The sequence below is a fragment of the Myotis davidii genome, unplaced genomic scaffold (genome assembly GCF_000327345.1).
Source record: "Myotis davidii unplaced genomic scaffold, ASM32734v1 scaffold1221, whole genome shotgun sequence".
NCBI lineage: Eukaryota > Metazoa > Chordata > Mammalia > Chiroptera > Vespertilionidae > Myotis > Myotis davidii.
The window spans coordinates 234,946-241,544 of record NW_006291616.1 but is presented as its reverse complement, the minus strand read 5'-3'; the positions used below and the strand labels follow the sequence as shown (position 1 = coordinate 241,544).

At 45.7% G+C, this 6,599-nt stretch overlaps 1 long non-coding RNA gene across 1 annotated transcript in view; it reads left to right on the top strand.

The window, feature by feature from the left end:
* The window catches only part of LOC107183296, an 18,543-nt gene that overhangs the window by 3,080 nt on the left and 8,864 nt on the right, over positions 1–6,599 (top strand). The window contains exon 2 of the long non-coding RNA XR_001514077.1: positions 3,568–3,570. This is a non-coding gene — a long non-coding RNA (uncharacterized LOC107183296). The remainder of the gene's footprint in view (positions 1–3,567; positions 3,571–6,599) is intronic.

The window sequence follows — 6,599 nt, the reverse complement described above, 5'->3', positions numbered from 1 at the left end:
GGAAGCTCTTTATGTCACCATCTATTTTGAATGATAGCCTTGCTGGATATAGTAATCTTGGTTTCAGATCCTTGCTTTTCATTACCTGGAATACTTCATGTCATTCCTTTCTGGTTTATAGAGTTTCTGATGAAAAATCAGCTGGAAGACTTATGGGAGATCCTTTGTAGGTAACAAATTGCTTATCTCTTGCTTCCTTTAAGATTCTTTGTCTTTAATTTTTGGCATTTTAATTATGATATGTCTGGCATGGGCCTGTTTTGGTTCTTCTTGCTTGGGACTCTCTGTGCCTCCTGAACTTGTGTGACTTTTTCCTTCACTAGGTTAGAAAAGTTTTCTTCCATTATTTCTTCAAACATGTTCTCTATTCCTTGTTCACTTTATTCCCTTCTGGCACTCCTATTATGCAAATATTGTTATGTTTCATATTGTCCCACAGCCATCTTCCACTGTGTTAGCATGTAAAGAATTATTAGTTAGGCTGTAAAGAATTATTAGTGCTATGTCATTCTTCATAGTTACTATATCTTTTCTCATGCAGTAGAGTATCTTTACCATCATTACTATGAACCCCATGTCTGATAAATTTCCTATCTCTATTTCAATAATCTCCTCTTCTAGAGAATTCTCTTGTTCTTTTGTTTGGGGGTTGTTTCTTTGTCTCCCCATTTTGGCTGCCTGTTTTATGCTTTCTAGTATGTATTAAGTAGATCTGCTACACCTCCCAATCTCTAGTGCAGGACAGTGTCAGACGCTATTTCTGACTGGCCCTGAGTACCCTGTTTGGAGCTATCAGCCATGCAAAGCTTTAATGTCCTCTACAGTGTGAGAGAATGACTCAGGATAGGAAACCATGGTGTCTGCCTTCCAAGGTCTAACCCCAGAGCCCTGAACCCTGGCTTCTGCTCACACAGCCCCAGTCCACTCTGTCTTCTCTCTGTTAGAGCTCAAGGTGAATGGCTGTACATGAAATTTTGTGTGTTGGCCCTTTAAGAGGTGCCTGCATTTCCAGCCATCTCTCCCTGGCAAACAGCAACCCTGCTGGTTTTCACAGCTAGATGTTATGTGGGCACCTTTCTCAGTTTTGACGTTCTTGGCTGAGGAGCCCAATGTGTGGTTTAGACCCCATAGTTTCAGCGTGAACTCTGAGATATCCCTCCAGAACTTCAGCTGCTGTCTATGGGAGCCTGGCCAGCCCTTTCGGGCTGCCACACCCTCTACCAGTCTCTATGCAATTTCCACTTTCCATCCTTGGTTACCAGGGTTCTCTCCAACGAGTCTTCAGTTGATTATTCAGGATGTCTTTTTCTGTGTTTTAATTGCAATTCCAGTTTGGTCCTGGAAACGTGTCAGTGTAGCTTCCACTTACTCTTCCATTTAGGAACCTCCATAGAGCCTTCTTAATGCTCTACACAGGGCGCTTTGGTTGTCCATCCTGAGAGCTGGAGGTCTGGACCGTGTCTTTCTGTCCACAAGACCCACATAAAGTATCCATCAGGGAAGCACCAAGCATCCCCTGATCTGGGCCCCAACCTGCTGGAAGGCCCCAGAGAAGGCCAATGTGCCTCAAAGTCAAAGCATCAGCCCCCTTAATGATACACTTCCCAAGAACACATAGCTGTGTGATCTGCTGTAGGTCATGGCACACAGAGTGGCCTCCGCTCCCATGGTGGCCCCAGGCTTGTCCACGGCACTCTGTCCATTCTTTAGGAGATATGTTCTATATCACCAAAGAGCTTTTGATATCTTTTAGTTATATTAATAACTAATTTTTTTTAGCCACTCCCTCTAATGACACTTAAACTTCATTTTCCTGTTTTTAAGACATACTTAACACATTCCCAGAATTTATACCCGAGATAATCAGATTTATGTCTTTAAAGTGTCTTAATTGCACTTGACTATTTAAAAAGGGTTTTTTTTTTTAAGAAATGTCATCTTTTTAAAAATATATACTTATTGATTTCAGAGAGGAAGGGAGAGGGAGAGAGAAATAGAAACATCACTGATGAGAGAGAATCATTGATTGGCTGCCTCCTGCATGCCCCCTACTGAGGATTGAGTCCCCTACCCGGGCATGTGCCCTTGGCAGGAATCAAACCTGGCACCCTTCAGTCCTCAGGCCAGTGCTCTATCCACTGAGCAACACCAGCTAGGGCTAGAAATGGGTTTTATAGGCTCTGGCCAGGTAGCTCAGTTGGTTGAGCCTCATCCAGATTCACCAAGCTTGTGGGTTTGGTCTCTGGTTAGGGAACATACAAGAATCAACCAATGAATGCATCAATCAACAGTTCTCTCTCTCTCTCTCTCTCTCTTAAATCAATACATATAAATAAAAATGGGTTTTACAGAACTTCATACACTACAGGGAATTATTAAGCACATCATGGCATACAGAGGGCTTTTGCTTAGCTATAGAGGCCTCCCCAGATGGTGAGGATGGAAAGAGGCCGGAGCTATCACATCAACATGTTAATCTCCACGGCACTGTGTTTTTAAAGCTTTAAAAAAATAAATAAAGGATTAGGGATCACACAACGCTAATGAATACATCCTTTGCTTGAGTTAAAGAAATATATATCTATTTTTTTGTGGTTTCTCTCGCCTCCATTCTCTTCCTAGAGCCTGTGCCTTCCAAAGCTGAGATCACTAAAAAAGAGTGCTCCTAATATAACCCGAGTCTGGGCAGAAGGCAGACAGCCTTCAGGATAATAAAATACAGGAGATATGCCAACAGCCCCAGATATCTGATCTATGGGCGGAGCTCCACCTGGCGACCAGATGATGGTGTGGCCGCCTTCCACCCCACCTGCGGGCTCTGAGGCTCCCCCAACCCTGTCTCCAGCACTGGGTCTGGGCAAAACAGAGAAACCCACTCCAAAGGCCCAGCCTGGGGTGTGCACCCAAGGTCCTGGCCAAGGGCAGCCATGTCAGGGACAAGGTGAGGGATGAAAGGACCAGGCTGAGGGGGTGGACAGGATGATGGGGAAGAGTCCCAGGGAGGACTCCTTCTGCTTATGCACCAAGCGGGGTTATTTCAGACTGAGCACGAGCGTGGGAGAGACACTGAGAAGACAGACAAATGCGATTGTCCATAAAGGGTTCCCTAGCCCAGCTGGCATGGCTCAGTGGTTGAGCATCAACCTATGAACCAGGAGGTCACAGTTCGATTCCTGGTCAGGGCACATGCGCGGGTTGCAGGATGCCCAGTGTGGGGTGTGCTGGAGGCAGCCGATCAATGATTCTCATCATTGACATTTCTCTCTCTCTCTCTCCCTTCCTCTCTGAAATCCATAAAAAAATATTTTTTAAATAAAGAAATAAATAAATGTCCCTAAAACTGTAGGACCAAGGCCTGCGACCCAGAAAATGGTACATGGGATTGAATTGCATAGACCAGATCCCACCCGCGACCCCTTTCTATTCCAAACAGATCATCTCTGTGACTTGGACATAAAGTTAAGAACTGATTGACGGAGGTTTTCGGGTGAACAAGGCAGACATCACACGTGTGCATCTCCACCTCTTCCCCAGATGGCCTACCAGGACACTCGCGGCCTGAGAGAGGGAGTGAGGGAAGAGGTGGCAGATGAGAGACGTCCACCTCGTTTGGGGAAATTGAAAACAGTTAAGTATGTGGTGCTGACTGCCGTGGAAGCAGAAATCTGACTGCCTGTAAAGGGAGCGAAATGGAAAAAACAGATTTGGGGTGCAGACGCCCGCACGGGCACCTTCAAAGAGGAAGAATGGGTGGGTTCGGCGGGAAGCAGACATTGTTGAAAGTCTGAATGGGGAGCGGTGGGACCCCGGAGTTCAAGCCCAGGCCAGGCAAGCAGGGGATGACCCCACCTGTCTTTGCAAAAGACAGGAGACTCATTCTCCAGGGGCTGGGCCAGAGAATCCCTGGCACAGAGCGGAGAGTAAAGCCAGCTTCGAGGCCCTTCCCCTGCCAGCCGGCTCTGAGAACACAGGCTCCGGGAGGGCTGTCCCCAAGGGAGCAGCTTGGAACTGAGAGGCGAGTTGACCTGTTCGCATTAGAGAAGCGTTTTAGAATGTTTGGGGCTGAATCAGTGATGATTATTTGCTATAAAACTAAGTGAACCTTGCCCGGCCAGCGTGGCTCAGTGGTTGAGCATCGACCTACGAACCAGGAGGTCATGGTTTGATTCCTGGTCAGGGCACATGCCTGGGTTGCAGGCTGGATCCCTAGTGTGGGGGGTGCAGGAGGGAGCCAATCCATGATTCTCTCTCATCATTGATGTTTCTATCTCTCTCTCCCTCTCCCTTCCTCTCTGAAGTCAATAAAAATATATTAAACTGAAATATATATATATATATTAAACACTCACACACCAAAAAAAAACCACAAAAAAACGCACACAACTAAGTGAGCAAAAATGGTAATAATTATAAATGGTACAATAGGGAAATAAAGTCATAATACATTACAGGTTATACCTGTGGACAATACTTGTACAGCCATTATAAATGAGGATCCAAATATTAATTTGACAAATAAAGCTATGATATAACTATATGTGGAAGATGGGGGCCCCTGGTTTGGAAAATAAAATAGGATTGCGATAATAGCAAGTCAATAGGTGAGTTCTAAAATTTTAACAATCCTACCTAGAGATATAAGTGTGTTGTAGAGAAACATCAAGGTTTAAGTCCTTTCCTCTGAGCGGTGGAGGTGGGGAGCAAAAGGGGTGTATCATTTCACATTGAAAATTATGTGTACATATTGCTTCAGTAAGGAGTAAATTGCATTTCGGAAGGAAATTTGTTGAACATTATTTTTTTATTTTTTAAATCTTTATTGTTGAAAGTATTACATAGGCCCCCTTTTTTCTCCCACTGACCCCTTATAGCCTACCTCTGCCCATTCCAACCCCAGGCCCTCACCCCCCTCTTATCTGCGTCCATGGGCTATGCAATATGCATACAAGTTCTTTGGTTGATCTCTTTCCACCCACCCACCCCCATCTTCCCTCTGAGATTCAACAGTCTGTTCCATGCTTCTATGTCTCTGGATCTATTTTGTTCGTCAGTTTATTTTGTTCATTAGATTCCACATATGAGTGAGATCATGTGATGCTTGTCTTTCTTTGACTGACTTATTTCACTCAGCGTAATACTCTCCAGGTCCCTCCATGCCATCTCCTAGGTAAGAGATCCTTCTTTTTTGGTTGTTGTTTTTTTGTTTTTTAAATCCTCACCCAAGGATATTTTTCCATTGATTTTTAGAGAGACGGAAAGACAGAGAGAAACATCCATGTGAGAGAAACACATGGGTTGGTTGGCCGGGGAAGAGCCTGCAACCAGGTATATGCTCTTGACTGGAATCGAAGCAGGGACCCTTGGGTCCACAGGCCGATGCTCTATCCACTGAGCCAAACCGGCTAGGGCAAGAGATCCTTCTATTTCACAGCTGCATAGTATTCCATGGTGTAAATGTACCACAGCTTTTTTTATCCATTTGTCTACTGCCATGTACCACAGCTTTTTTATCCATTTGTCTACTGCCAGGCACTTGGGCTGTGTCCAGATCTTAGCTATTGTAAATTGTGCTGCTATAAACATAAGGGTGCGTATATTTTTTCTGATTGGTGTTTTGAGTTCCTTCAGGATCGGTGGGTCAAATGGCAGGTCCATATTTAATTTTTTGAGGAAACTCCATACTGTTTTCCATATTGCACATTCTTTAGAATTAGGTGTGTGCATGCTCGTGGTTGAGAGGGGATTGGTCCAGCCCTCTGCTCCCCCTAATCGCCAGAGATGTGTCAATTTCTTCAGAGTGTAAGAGAAGTATTGGAAGAGAGCTGAACATGAAGCCAGCCTCGCGGGTGACCCGTCGGGCGGATTTGTTTTGCTGGCTCGTTGGGCTCATACTTCCCACCAGTTACAGGCACAGCTATTGGGGACCATACAATGCCTTGCTATGCCCATCCGAATTCCATAACACTGAGCAGAGAGGTGCCCGCCTTGCACAGGTGGCTGCTAAGCAGGATGGTTTTCAGGGGCTCAAGCGGCCCCATCACGCATGGTATGTTGCCTGGAGGGGAAAAGCGATTCTGCACAAACAGCAATGCTGTCTGGGCTCGAGCTACAGGAAGGCACCAGAGTTGGGAATAGGTGCCTCAGCTGAGGCCTGAAGCATATCTTATTTTGCAACATAGAACATGCTTCCCACACAGACCTCAGAGCAGATGGCAGGGAGATGGCCCACAGGAGCTACTGGGGGCAGCGTTCCTGTGTCGTGCACCTAGAGACATGGCCATCCACCCGTGAACAGAGCCAGGTGTCACAGGCACTGGTGCCGTGGTCCAGCAGACCTCTGAGTGCTTCCTTCGTGTCTCCATGGTGTGTCTTTCACTCTTCAGTTGTAACCCATACATATGTCTTTATTTTAAAGTGGGTGTCCTGTAGCTCACATGTCATTTTTTAAAAAATATATATTTTTGTTGATTCCAGAGAGGAAAAGAGAGTGGGGGAGAGAGATAGAAACATCAATGATGAGAGAGAACCATTGATCGGCTGCCTCCTGCACGCCCCCTACTGGGGATTGAGCCTGCAACCCAGGCATGTGCCCTTGACCG